General features: G+C 33.8%; 1 non-coding gene across 1 annotated transcript; it reads left to right on the top strand.

Annotated features, from left to right (window-relative positions):
* Positions 1 to 2,106: 2,106 nt before the first annotated feature.
* LOC112440799 (U2 spliceosomal RNA) lies at positions 2,107 to 2,296 on the top strand. The gene has a single exon (XR_003028806.1). It is a non-coding gene; the product is annotated as a U2 spliceosomal RNA (small nuclear RNA).
* Positions 2,297 to 15,160: the final 12,864 nt, after the last annotated feature.

The raw sequence follows: 15,160 nt of genomic DNA, 5'->3' as shown, positions 1-15,160 counted from the left end.
GCAGAAGGAGGTCCTGTAGCTTGCTAGTCTTCTATCTTGCTGACATCACTTCAGAACTAGAATTTTGAACATCATTCACCAAGAACAAAGCAGGCAGTTATCTGGTCCTGTTTAGGCTACTCTAGTGAAATTTTATCTAGAGCATTACATTTATTTTGAGACAGTATATATTAAGACCTACAGAAAATAACTAGACCATGTTTAAAGTAGAGAATGCAGAATTATAAAAGGGCTAAAAATTATACCATGTAAAAGCAGAGAAAAAGAGCTTGGAACATCAATAGAAATCAGAAAGTAATGGCTTATGTGATAAGATTTGATGATCTTCATCTTTGAACCTTAGTAACTAGTGCATACCAGGGGCTCGACAAGTATTATTCTAAAAAATCATAATATTATGGATTAGTAATGTATAATATTACGTCCAACCAGTTGAAATAATGTGTTTGTTCCATTGTCACAAATTAGCATTTGTGTATGTGTGTGTAGGTCAATATAGCTACCTGATTTTATATCTTAGGATACTAAGAAAGCAGAGAGGGTGAGCGTGTTGCCTGTATTCACTTAGCAAATAAAAAGAATTTAGAATTTGTTTTGAAACTAATTTCATGCTGCTAAATAGACCTAAGCACATCTTCCTGATGTTTTTCATTTATTAAAAAAAATATAAAATTTGTTCCACATGTGGTATTGAGAAGCTGAGAAACTAGGATGTAATAAAGGCTATTTATATCACAGAATAAGACAAAAACTACAAATCAGTGCTTTTTCATTTTAAAGATCCTGAACTAGCACACCAGTAAATATATGCCTTAGAAATGATAGAAACATGGAAAATGTTTTCTTACATTTAAAACTGCTGGTATTCTAATCAGGTATTTGATGGGGAAAAACTCTATTAAATGTTTTCTATGGAGCTGTTCAATTTTTCTATTGAGAATCTAGATAAACCATATTGAAGACTGGTCCTAGTTGTTAATAATATCTAATTTTTATATTATAAATTGCAATGACAATTATGTTTACCACTAATTGAGGTCCCATTATACTTCAGGTACTCAGTCAGTCAATTTACATGTGCTATTATTTTCTCGTATATTTATTTTCATGTATTTATTTATTTTATTTGCTCAACAAATATTTTTCAAGGCCAAATAGCTGAGAAAGGTTTTATATGCACACAGTGCTTACCGTTGGTGAAGAAAATATTAAAAAGTTATAAGAAATCTTCTCAGTACCCCTAGTAACCAGGTGCTAGTGTACCCATCTTAACAAATGAGAAAAATAAAGCCAAGTAATTTGAACAAGAGTTTATTATTAATTAGTGGTATAATTTATATTCAAATTCAATTATATATATCTCTTTCAAGTTACACTCTTTCTAATTTATAAACTATTTTTGAAAATGTTTATTATGACCTTCAAAAAGCTACCAATGTTTCTAATAAAGGGAAGATATTTACAGTAATTTGAAGTGCCAGATTAAAATATTTCAGAGTGATTCACTGATGTAAAGACAATGATGATTTTAAAATAAAAGTATGAATAAAATTTGGACTTAATAATTAAATACTGTAGCTCTTTCTATAGAGAATATTTGAACATTTTGAAACATACATCTGAATATCAAATATTAACCTCATGAATATCATTGATTTGTCCTTATTTTTGTCAACTTACATACTTTGTTTTTATTCTGAAAAATATAGTCTTCTTCCATATAATGCAAAAAAGTCATCCACTTAAAGGTGGATGACTATTTGTGGTTAGGAAGAAGTAGGATTTGAACTATATCTTTCTCAAGTCAAGTATAGCAATATGGGAAATGCTTCTCTTTAATGAACATGAATATGCACCAGATTAGCATTACACTATTTGTAGTTACATACTTGGTCATAAGAAAATGAATAACATTGGGTTAGTTATTTGCATGTTAGGCTTTTCATACTTTATTTGCAGAAAGAGAGAATTGGATTAGATCATTTGTTTTCAATTGATTTCCTAGAAGTATTTATTATGATGCCTAAAATATGAACTCAATATTTTGAAAAATCCTTTATTTACTATATATGAAAAGATAATATGTTTATTAGGAGATGATTTATGATTGTTTCTCAGCCTTTTGGCTGAGATCAAGCGTACATCTATTCTTTCCAGTTTAATACTTGATATGTCCTCTATTTGAGGATGCAATATTAAATGAATTTTTGGAACTCAGAGATGGAATAGGAGCTTGCTCAATCCACTTCACATATTGACCTGGCCTATCAGTATTCTCAGAAATGGTACCCCCAAGAGGAATTTTAAAAAATACATTATTGACTTACTTTTCTTTTAAACATAACAAAGTACTGCATAATATTAAATTAGACCTTTTGATCTGAAATGTAACTATTAGTTACTACAGTCTAGCTAAATGGAAAGAATCAATATTTTACTTGGCTTACCATGGGTAAGTCTCCTTTCTTTGGTCATTTGTTATACTAAGGTATTTCGAAGATGAGTTGAGATATCTTGGAGACCATTAAATCCCAGGTAGGAATCCATCACAAATAATGACTGTTAAACTTCTTTTGAATTTTTGAAATCCTATGAGCCTTTCTCCTTTCTCATTTGAGCACTGAAATAAGAATTTTACATTGTTTTCCTGACTATGAAAGAAATACAGTCCTAGGACTCTTCTGGTAACAGTTAAATTAAGCCAACATTATTTATTTTGCGTGGTTTTTTTTTGCATTACAGAAAGCCAAGTAAACAACGAATGCTTTTTTGAGGTCTTTTTCTTTCAGTTGCTACCCTAATCAGAAATTTTCATTTTCTCTTTCACTATTATAGTGGATAGTGGACATTTTAATATTGCTCAAGACTACTTTTCTATGAATATACAGTAATTATTGTCCCATTGATTGTGAGCTCTGGAGAAGGTAAAAAAATGTTTATTTTAGTGTCAAAAAGAAGATTAGAATGAAAATGGTTCCTTTTATAAGGCAAAATAATGAAAAGAATACCAATGGCCACTGGAAAGTTACTTTTTAAAATAAATTGTTTAATATTAATGAATTATTTTATAGCAATTTGCTATTTTTGCTCTTGTGGAAAAGTCATGACTTGTGAATTTATGATGAATTTTTATTATTAGTCTTCTACAAATTCCTCACATTTTATGAATTCCCGATAATGCAATACTATTAATTCCAGATAATAGAATAGAAACACATACTATTTTATACACACACACACACACATAGTTATATTTCACCTAATTTCAATAACAGTTTGCCTCAATAAATGCTTTACAATGTCCAGTGATCTAATTTAATGATCTTGGCAATTTTACTCATGTTTGTAGTGGAAAGTCTGGAGGCTTAAGTGACTTCAACAAGGTAAATTTAATTAATAGAAGATTTGCTCTTATAACTTAAATATACTATTTACAAATTCAATCCTGACTCATTAATTTACTCATTAATCTATTCCATGACTATTTAATGAGACATGTGTAGCAGTAAGGACCCACAGAGTTTCTCCTTCATGAGAATATACATTGGAGGATAGGAACAAGACAATAGCCAAGTGAACAAACAAACCAGGAGTTTTCAAAGTGGTATGAAGTAGTATAAAATAAAAAAGTCGAGTAACAAGATGGAAACTGAGGGGTTCAGGTGGGAAGGTTGACATGTTTATAGACACACTTGTCAAGGATGATGACTTTATGGAAATAATATTTTAATTTAGAAATAAAGAATGAGAAGGAGAAAGCAATCTTTAGTGCTGAGTGAAGCTATTCTATGCAGAATAAATAGGAAGGTAAACATTTCTGACGTAGGAAACAGTTGAACCAGTGTAATTTACAGGAAGAGTTTGGTTCTATAAGAAAGAGATAGAAAGAAAGCTGAATTCTAATAAATAATGGATAGGGCAGAGAGAGAAAAGGTTGGAAAGACATTTAGGAGGCAGATCATGCAGTCTTGTGAGTAGTTGGATATAGGGGAAGAGTTTAATGGAATCTACAATCGTGCTGGGATGGACCCTTCAATTTTAATCAGTGTATTGGAATGGACTCAGATCCCTTATGACTAGGAATGAAAACTACAATGATCTATCTTCCAACTATGTAAAATTGTAGGTGTTTCTCTCATTTTTATTACAATCAGATTCAACTAAATTATAAAAATAATAGTACAAGAGATAGGCTGAATTGATTTGAATGAACATGTGAGTGTGTGTGTGTGTTTGAATCCTTATTATCTTATCCCTCTAGGAGAAGGCAAATTACTTTAATCACTTTTTAATAAAATTTATAGAAAAATATGTTATATCTCTACATAGCAGCAAGTGTCATGGCTTTTATTAAAAAAAACACTTCTTATATTTAAATATTTTTTCTTTCCTAAATTTAGGGATTAAAATCAGAAACAGTACACTAAGAAAACTCAAGCATTTTATGAACTAAATATATATTCCTCATATATTTTGCCTATAGAAGCAAGATCATGAAAGATGATACACAGTGCTCAGTCAAGCTGATGAATTTCACTATGAGAGTAGTCAGACTACTTGAATTCAGAACTCATTTATACTTTAAAAAAATAAATGCTCCAACTATTTTGTGTATGTCAGTCATATCTATAAATACTTATTATATTATATATTAAAACTGAATTTAAAAAATATCTCTTAATTTATTTGGGGAGCAACAATAATAAGCCCATAATATATTAACATAAATAACATTTTTGTTTTAAAAATGTATGTTTTCCAAGCCAAAACAACATTTCAGAGAAGAATGGCATTGTTTATATATTTTCAAATCTTTTTAATATCTTTTTAAATAGAATTTTCACATCTATTTCTATATTCGATCTATTGTCATATATTGTATGGTTGCCATATGTGAAAGAAATCACACAAATAAATAGTTGGATAAGAGAGTAATATTTTAATAGTCTTTTAGATAACTGTGGATATTCGTTTTTGGCATGACACCAAAACCAAGTTGTAGTTTCTTAAAGGTTAGTTGCAGTGTGGAATCTGAAACTGTCCTAATAAACTTTTCTTATTCTGTCTCATTAAAATCCAGTGGTTTATCTTAAACTTTAAATGTGTCTTTACCCATGAATTAGGCTATACTATTATGCGCTGGTTATTTGGAAAATAATGGTTGACTGAGTTTTGCAGATCCCGCAAGTGTTGACACATTTCTTTATATGATATTTTAAAAACAATGTTAATGGTATCTCCTGTCTTATCAGAAAAGTCATTACAAATTAGGAAACTGTCAGGCGCTGAGTTTTACACACCATTATTTTGCTCTGTCAGTGAAAATAAGAACAAGTAAAAAAGGCAAATAACATCTTCGTATTATTAATAAAACAGTTTTGACGTTGCAGATCCCCTGAAAGTGTCTCGAAGATCCCCATGGGTCTGCAGAGCACATTTTGATAAGTGCAGCTCTGTGACACAGGCCGAGATAAGCTTAGATTTTATTTTTAGAGCATTTTGAAGCTTTTGAAAAATTTTAAGCAGAGGAGTAATATGATCTTGTTTAAGACTTAAAAATAACCATTTTGGCTACTAAGTGGAAAAGGATATTTTTGGGAGCAAGAAGGGAAATAGGAGAGAGATAAATTAGAAGGAATCATAAGTAATATAAGAAAAGAGTTAATGATGGCTTCGAGTAGAATGGTAACAGTGGAAATGGAGGAAAAATGACAGAAAGTTTTGAAGATAGAACCATGGTCTTGCCAAAAGATTAAACCTGAGATACATTAAGCTATGGTGACAGTTACTTATAGAAGAGGCTTAGGAGAGGCATAAAATGTTTTGAAGAACAACCAAAGTTCTTTTTTATATAGTATTAATTTTAAAAATACTTCATTAACTGTGTTGAGGGGAAAATAGCATATATTAATTATAAAAATATTTAATTAACTGTGTTGAGGGGAACATAGTATCTTCTAAATATTACCCTTGTGTCCTGCAACCTTACTAAACACTCTGTATTAGTGTTAGTAGCTTTTTAATGGATTTGAAGGAATTTCTATATTCCAAATAATGCTTGAAGATACAGACAGTTATATTTCATCTTTTTTACTATGAATATCTTTTTATTTCTTGCCTTATCTCATTTGCAAGGGGAAGCCATCTCTTTGTATTTTTTTGCTTTTTTACTGATACAGAATATTTGTACATACTTATCGGGTTCATGTGACATTATTTATAGACTGTGTAACAATGAAGTCAGGGTATTTGGGTTGTCCATCACCTTGACTATTTATATAATTTCTATATTTGTGGAACATTTCAAGTGCTCTCTCATAGCTATTTTGAAATACACAATTCATTGTTGTTGACTATACTCACTCTGCTATCAAACATTAGAATTTATTTTCTATCTAACGTATGTTTGTACTCATTAACCCATTACCACCCACTCTTTACAAACACTCTCCTCACTAATCCATATACCTTTCTTAGCCTCTGGTATGTATCAGTCTACTTTCTACCTCCATGAGAACAACTAATTAAGCTCCCACACATGAGTGAGACCATATAGTATTTGTCTTTCTGTGCCTTATTTCACTTAACACAATGACCACCAGCTCCATCCATGTCGCTGCAAATGACATAATGTCATTCCTTTTATGGCTGAATAGTATTCCACTATGTGTATATATACCACATTTTCTTTATCCATTTATCTATTGATGAACATGGGTTGATTCCATCTCTTGGCTATTGTGAATAGTCCTGCAATAAAGAGAGATATGTAGGCATTTCTTTGATATACTAATTCCTTTTCCTTTGGATAAATACTCAGTAGTAGGATTGCTAGACCATATGGTAATTCTATTTTTATTTTTTGAGAATTATCCATATGTTTTCCATAGTGGCAGAACTAATTTACATGCCCACCAATAGTGTATGAGAGCCCCCTTTTCTCTGTATCCTCACCAGCCATCTGATATTTTGCCTTTTTAATAATAGCTCTTTTAACTGGAGTCAGATGATATTTCATTGTGGTTTTGATTTGGATTTCTCTGATGATTAGTTATACTGAACATTTTTTATATACCTGTTGGCCTCTTATATGTCTTCTTTTGAGAAATGTATATTTATGTTCTTTCCCCACTTTTTAATGGGATTATTATTATTATTACTATTGAGATGTCTGAGTTACTTGTATATTCTGGATATTAGTTCCTTGTCAGACGAATAGTTTGCAATCATTTCCTTGCATTAAAGAGGTTGTCTCTTCACCTTGTTGATTGTCATTTTTGCTGTGCAGTTTTCTAGCTTAATATAATCCCATTTGCCTATTTCTGTTTCTGCTCCCTGTACTTTTGAGGTCTTAACCATAAAATCTTTGCCTAGACCATTGTCTTGGAGTGTTTATATTGTTTTCTTCTTTTATAGTTTCAGGTCTTACATTTAAGTCTTTGATCCATCTTCAGTTGATTGTTGCATATGGTAAGAAATAGGGGTCCGGTTTCATTCTTCTGCATATGGATATCCAGTTTTCCCAGCATTATTTATTGAAGAAGGTATTATTTCTCCAACGCGTGTTCTTGACACCTTTGTCAAAAATCAGTTGGCAGTAAATATGTGGATTTATTTCTGGATTGTCTATTCTGTTCCATTGGTCTATATGATTGTTTTTATACCAATATCCTGATGTTTTGTTTACTATAGCCTTGTACTATATTTTGAAGACAGGCAGTCTAATGCCTCCAGCTTTGTTCTTTTTGCTCTGGATTGCTTTGGCTATTTGGGGTCTTTTTTGATTCCATACAAATTTTAGGATTGTTTGTTCTATTTCTGTGAAAATATATGTTGGTATTTTGATAATATTTGCATTGACTCTGTAGATCACTTTGAGCAGTACAGTCAATTTAGTGATTTTAATTCTTTCAGTCTGTGAGTATGGGATGTCTTTTTATTTGTTTGTCTCCTCTTTAATTTCTTTTATCAATGTTTTATAGTTTTTTTTTGCAGAGTTCTTTAACCTGGCTGGCTAAATTTATTCCTAGCAATAAAATATTTTTTAATCTATTATAAATGAGCTAGCCTTCTTATTTCTTTCTCACCTAATTCATTATGGGTGTTTATAAATAAACACTACTAATTTTCATGTTTACTTTTATCCTGCAATTTACTGAATTTATTTATCAGATCTAAGAGCTTTTTGGTGGAGTCTTTATGTTCTCCTAGATATAAGAGAATATCATCTGCAAAGAGAGATAACTTGACTTCCTCTTTTTGAATTTAGATGGCTTTTATTTCCTTCTCTTGGCTGATTGCTCTAGGTAGGACCTCCAGAGGATTCTTACGTTGAATAGGATTGATGAAAGTAGAAATCCTTGTCCTATTTCAATTATTAGAGGGAAGGCTTTCAGCTTTTCCCCATTCAGCATTATGTTAACTGTGGGTTTGTCATATATGGCCTTTATTACACTGAGATATGTTCCTTCAATGCCTAGTTTGTTGAGAATTTTTATCTTAAAGAAATTTTGAATTTTGTAAGTGCTTTTTCTACATCTATTGAAATGATCATATGGTTTTTGTCCTTCATACCATTGATATGACGTGTCACATTTATTGATCTGTATATGTTGAACCACCCTTGCATTCCTAGGAGGAATCCAACTTGATCATGGTGTATCAACTTTTTGATATGCTGTGGAATTCAGCTTGCTAGTATATTGTTGAGAATTATTGCATCAAAGTTCATCAGGTGTTTTGGCCTGTTTTCTTTCTTTCTTGTGTTTTTAGCTAGTGTTGGTGTCAAAGTATGTTGGACTCATAGAATGAGCTAGTGAGAATGTTGCCCTGTTTAGTTTTTTGGAGTATTTTTGAGGAGAATTTTTTCTTAGTTATTTGAAAGATAGAATTTAACACAGAAGCCATCCAGTCCTGAACTTTTCTTTGTGGATAATTTTTTATTACTGATTCAATATAATTACTTGTTATTGGTCTGTTTAGGTTTCCTATTTCTTCCTGATTCAATCTTGGTAGGTGGTATGTGTCTAGGAATTTATTTCCAGTGGGTTTTCCAGTTCGTTACTGTATAGTCGTTTATAGTAATCTCTGGCTGCCTTTTTTTTGTTTTGTTTTGTTTTTTGAGATGGAGTCTCGCTCTGTCGCCCAGGCTGAGTGCAGTGGCACAATCTCGGCTCACTGCAACCTCTGCCTCCTGGGTTCAAGCGGATTCTCCTGCCTCAGCCTCCCAAGTAGCTGCGACTACAGGTGCGTGCCAGCACACCTGGCTAATTTTTTGTATTGTTAGTAGAGATGGGTTTTCACCATGTTAGCCAGGATGGTCTTTATTTCCTCACCTCCTGATCTGCTCGATTCCACCTCACAAAGTCCTGGGATTACAAGCGTGAGCCACCGCACCCGGCCAGCCTTTTGTGTTTCTCTGTTACCTTTGTAATGTCTCCTTTTTCATTTCTGATTATGATTATTTGTGTCTACTCTCTTTTTTTCTTTGTTATTCTAGTTAGCATTTTATTGACTTTATGTTTTCAAAAAAGCTACTTTTCATTTTGTTGATATTTTGTATTTTTTTTCTATTTCATTTAGTTCTCTGATCTTTGTTATTTCTTACTTTCTACTAATTTTTGGATTGACCTGTTCTCGCTTTTCTTGTTTCTTGAGGTGAATTTTTATATTGCTATTTGGAATATTTCTACCTTTTTGATGTAAGCATTTGTAGCTTTTCTTTTAGAGACATCGGTTTGTTTTTTTTTTAATCTCATAGATTTTATGTTTTGTTTAGATTTTCAGTTCTTTCCAGAAATTTTTTGATTTCCTGCTTAATTTCTGTCTTGACCCAGTGATCATTTGGGACTATGCTATTTAATATCCATGATTGTGTACAGTTTCCCAAGTTTCTCTTGTTATCAGTTTTTAGTTTTATTCCATTGTGGTCTGAGAAGATACTTGATATGATTTTGATTTCTTTTCAATTTGTTGAGAATTGTTTTGTGTCCTAACCTATGGTCTATCCTGGAGAATTCTCAAGTGCTAATTAGAAAAATGTGTATTATGTAGCTGCTAAATTAAATATTCTGTAAATATCTCTTAGGTCCATTTGGTCTAATGTCCAATTTAAATCCAATATTTCGTCAGAGAAATGCAAATCAAAACCACTATGAGATATCATCTCACACCAGTTAGAATGGCAATCATTAAAAAGTCAGGAAACAACAGGTGCTGGAGAGGATGTGGAGAAATAGGAACACTTTTACACTGTTGGTGGGACTGTAAACTAGTTCAACCATTGTGGAAGTCAGTGTGGCGATTCCTCAGGGATCTAGAACTAGAAATACCATTTGACCCAGCCATCCCATTACTGGGTATATACCCAAATTACTATAAATCATGCTGCTATAAAGACACATGCACACGTATGTTTATTGCGGCATTATTCACAATAGCAAAGACTTGGAACCAACCCAAATGTCCAACAATGATAGACTGGATTAAGAAAATGTGGCACATATACACCATGGAATACTATGCAGCCATAAAAAATGATGAGTTCATGTCCTTTGTAGGGACATGGATGAAACTGGAAACCATCATTCTCAGTAAACTATCGCAAGAACAAAAAACCAAACACCACATATTCTCACTCATAGGTGGGAATTGAACAATGAGATCACATGGACACAGGAAGGGGAATATCACACTCTGGGGACTGTGGTGGGGAGGGGGGAGGGGGGAGGGATAGCATTGGGAGATATACCTAATGCTAGATGACGAGTTAGTGGGTGCAGCGCACCAGCATGGCACATGTATACATATGTAACTAATCTGCACAATGTGCACATGTACCCTAAAACTTAAAGTATAATAAAATAAAATAAAATAAAATAAAATAAAATAGAAAAGACAGCAAAAAATAAATAAATAAATAAATCCAATATTTCTTTGTTAATTTTCTGACTAGATGATCTGTCTAATGCTGAGACTGAAGTGTTGACATCTGCAACTATTATCGTATTGAAGTCTATCTCCCCTTTAATATTTAATATTGTTAGCTTTATATATCTAGGTGTGCTCCAGTGTTGGAAGCACATATGTTTAGAATGGTTACATCCTCTTGCTGAATTGATCCATTTATCATTAAATAAAGTCCTTCTTTGCTTCTTTTTATAGTTTTTGACTTAAAGTTTGTTTTATCTAAGAAAAGTATAGCTACTCTGGCTCGCTTTTGGTTTTTGTTTGTATGGAATATCTTTTTACATCCCTTTACTTTCAGTCTGTATGTGTCTTTATAGGTGAGGTGAGTTTCTTGCAGGCATCATATAATTAGGTCAAGTTTTCTTATCCATTCAGCCACTCTGTATCTTTCAAGTAGAAAGGCTAATCTGTTACTTTTCAGATTATCATTGATATGTGAGGGCTTATTCCTATTATTTTATTAGGAATTGATTTCTGACATTAAAATAATTAATATCATTATTTTAATTGACTTCTGGTTGTTTTGTATATTTTCTGTTCCTTTTTCTCTCTCTTATTATTTATCATTGTGGCTCAGTGGTTTCCTGTATTGGTAACATTTGATTCCTTTCTCTCCCTTATCTGTGTGTTTGCTTTACTAGTGGATTTTACACATTCATGTATTTTCATAATTGTAGCTATCATCATTTGCTTCCAGGTGTAGGACTCCCTTAAGGACTTTTAGTAGGGCTGGCCTACTGGTGATAATTTTTTTCCACTTTTGCTTGTCTGGTAAAAACTTCATTTTTTGTTCATTTATAAAAGATTACATTACTGGGTATATTATTTATGGCAGTTTGTTTCTTTCAGCACTTTGAATATAGGAGCCTATGTTTCTACTAAACTGTAAGACTTTTGCTGAGAAGTCCACTCTTAGTATCACGGGGGTTCTCTCATAAGTGATTAGTTACTTTTATTTTGCTATTTATAGAATGCTTTATTTGTCTTTGACTTTTGATCATTAGACTATAATGTACCATGTAGAAGACCTTTTTGAATTGTATCTGTTTAGAAATCTCTAAGCTTCCTGTATGTGGATGTCTAAATCTTTTGTTAGACTTTGGAAGTTTCCAGCTTTATTTTATTAAGTAGGAATTTTTAAATCTTCTTTTATTTTGTCTTCACACTCTGGGATACCAAAATATTTGAAAATTTGGTAATTTTGTGATGTTCCATATGTTGTATAGGCTTTGTTTATTCTTTTAAATTATTTTTTCTTTATTTTTGTTTGGCTGGATTATTTCAAAAGACCTGTCTTCAGTTCCTGAATTTATTTTTCCTGCTTGATCTAGTCTATTGTTAGAGCTTTTAAATGTATTTTGTATTTCATTTAATAAATTCTTTAGTTACAGAATTTTTTGTGGGGGGGGTTCTATCTCTTTGGTAAATTTCTCATTTATATCCCAAATTGTTCTGATTCATTTATATTCTTTTTTCTGTATTCTCTTGTACCTCACCAAGCTTCTTTAATATCATTATTTTAAGTTCCTTTCCTGGGACCTTATAAATCTCTTTTTCATTAGAATCTGTTGCTGGAGAATTATTGTGTTCCTTTAGAGGTGTCATATTGTCTTGCTTTTTTACATTTCTTGTGTCATGTTGATAGTGTGCATCTGGTGTAACAGTTGCTTCTTCCATTTTTTTTTTAATTTGTTATAGTGGGGGAAAACCTTTTTCCTGAATATGTATCTATGCTATTGGTATGAAAGAGTACTTTGGCTTTGATTCGGGGCACATGAAGTAATTTAATCTCTGCATTATTTCTTCAGCTCTAAACAGTGTCAATGGTGTCTTTGGTTTTCTTGGTGGTGTAGGGTGTTGTTGTAGTGGAGGCTGTGGTAAAGTTTTGATGGAGACAGGGACTAGATCTACATAGACTGTATCTTTGGGTCCCAGTGGTGGCAGTAGTAGGCTAAGCATGCCTGTCCCCAGGGAGGTGTGTGCTGGCACCAGTGTTATTGGTTCTATGTGGGCTGATTCTTGGTCTTCCAGGCAGCTTGCTCAGGTGCCAGTACTAGCAGTGGTGTACCTGGTGGGTGGGCACATTTTCAGGCCAATGGGAAGCAAGCATAGTATGAGTGATGGCAGTAGCAATGGCAGGACAAGCCTCTGGCTCTCAAGTGGTCCATGCTGGTGTTTGTGGTAGCTGTAATAGGTTGAGTAGGCCAATATCCAGGCCCACCAGTGACACATGAGGGTGTGTACCAGATGTGGTGGTAGTGGCAAGTTGGGTGGGCCCAAATTCAGTCCCCCAGGAAGAGTGCCAAGGTAAAACTGTGGTAGACTCAACTGGGTATTTCCCAGGCCCCCAGATGCCATGCTTGGGCCCTGACTGGGGGCAATGCTGGGCTGGGTTGACCTTTCCTCTGGCCCCCTGATGGTGGATACAGGTGCTGGCTGTGGCAGGCAGGAGCAGGATGATCTCCCAGGCCTCCAGGGGAATGTTCTGGTAGAGGCAGCAACAGCTGTATTGCAGCCCTGCTACTGAGGAGGGTGGGACTGCTTTTAACAGCAACAGTCATATTTAAGTGGCTGGGTAGCATGCACATTTTGGCCTGGTGGTGGCAGCCCACAGCAGCAGTGTCTGTAGGCAGGGGACTTTGTCCCTGGGGCATGTGAAAATGCATGACTGCCTCACTGTAGGCAGTGGAGTAATTGCCAGTGATTTGTACTTCAGCCCTGGCAGCAGCAGCTACCTTTGGTGGTGACTGGACATGGGGATTGTCAGTGGGGCTGCATGGATATGAAGATGCAGGAGCTGTGGGGCCCCCAGGCAGGATGCAGTATGGTGGGGACTGGGATCTCAATATGGCACCTGCTGTGGCTGCTTAGGATTAGGGGTGTGTGGGACCCTTTCTGGAACAATACTGTCTTTTAGTCTCCAGGCAGCTTCCTTTGTTAGTCTTGGGCCTGTGATGGTCTAGGGGCTCTCCTGTGGCTAGGGTTGAAGAAATCTGCATTAGTCATGTGGGCTTCTGGGATTCTCCTACTTACCATCTTCCTTCATTGAGCCTCCAGACTCCCAGCTGATCCTGGCAAAGCAGGGTGCCTCACTTACCTCTCCTTCCCTGCCTTAGGTGTTCTCTGTCACTTCTCTGTTGGATTCCAATTTTCTCTCTTAGATGATCTATTTGAAATGTGATTATTTACTTGCTATTTTGGCTCTTCTCTGCGGAGAAAGTGAGTACCAGGTGCCTGTAATCAGCCACTTGAAGTTCCTCTTTAGGTAAAGCCGTCTTACCTGAAATTTTTTATGTTAAAACGTTTTTAACTCAATTCACTTTTTAAAATAGTTATAATGAAAAATGTAGTTACAATGCAGTTTGTATCTTTCAAGAATTTTATGCGTTTTTATCTAAGATGTTGGATTTATGGGCCTAGCACTCTTCGTACTATTCCTTGATTATCTATTAAATGCCCATAGGATCTATAGTGATGCCTGCTCCTTTATTTCTTACATCTGTAATATATTTTCATTCAGTTTTTCCTTTGTCAGGCTGGCTAAGAATGTATCGTGTTTTCTGATCTTTACAATGAACCAGGTTTTGGTTTCACTAATTTTTAAATTGTTTTTCTGTTCTTAATTATACCAATTTCTACTTTTTTCTTTATTTCCTTCCTTCTCCTTGCTTTGGGTTTAATTTGATCCTTTTTTTCTTTTTTCTGGCTTCTTAATACTGGAGTTTCTGTTATTCATGTGACATATTTCATCTTTTCTGTATAAACTTTATATTTCCCTTAGCTGCATCCTACTAATTTTTATATACTGTGCTTTCATTTTTATTTAATATAAATATTTTCTAATTTCCCTTAATATATTCCTTTAGACCGATGGACTATTTAGAAATACATTGCTTACATGTATACATATGTAACAAACCTGAACATTGTACACATGTACCCTAAAACTTAAAGTATAATAATAAAAAAAAGAAATATGTTGCCTAATTTATAAATATTATTTATTTGCTAGGGCTTCCATAACAGTTTGGGTGGCTTAAAAAACGGAAGTTTATTTCTTATAGTTCCGGAGGTTACAAGTCCAAGATAAAGGTGTCAGCAGGTTTGGTTTCTTCTGTGGCTTCTCCCGTTTGTTTGCAGATAACTGGCTTCTTTCTGTGTTCTTGCATGATTTTTTGGTATGCATATGCAT

This window comes from Pan paniscus, chromosome 7 (genome assembly GCF_029289425.2).
Source record: "Pan paniscus chromosome 7, NHGRI_mPanPan1-v2.0_pri, whole genome shotgun sequence".
NCBI classification, from domain to species: Eukaryota; Metazoa; Chordata; class Mammalia; order Primates; family Hominidae; genus Pan; species Pan paniscus.
Note: the sequence above shows the minus strand (reverse complement) of the source record. Positions and strands in the feature narration are given on the sequence as shown.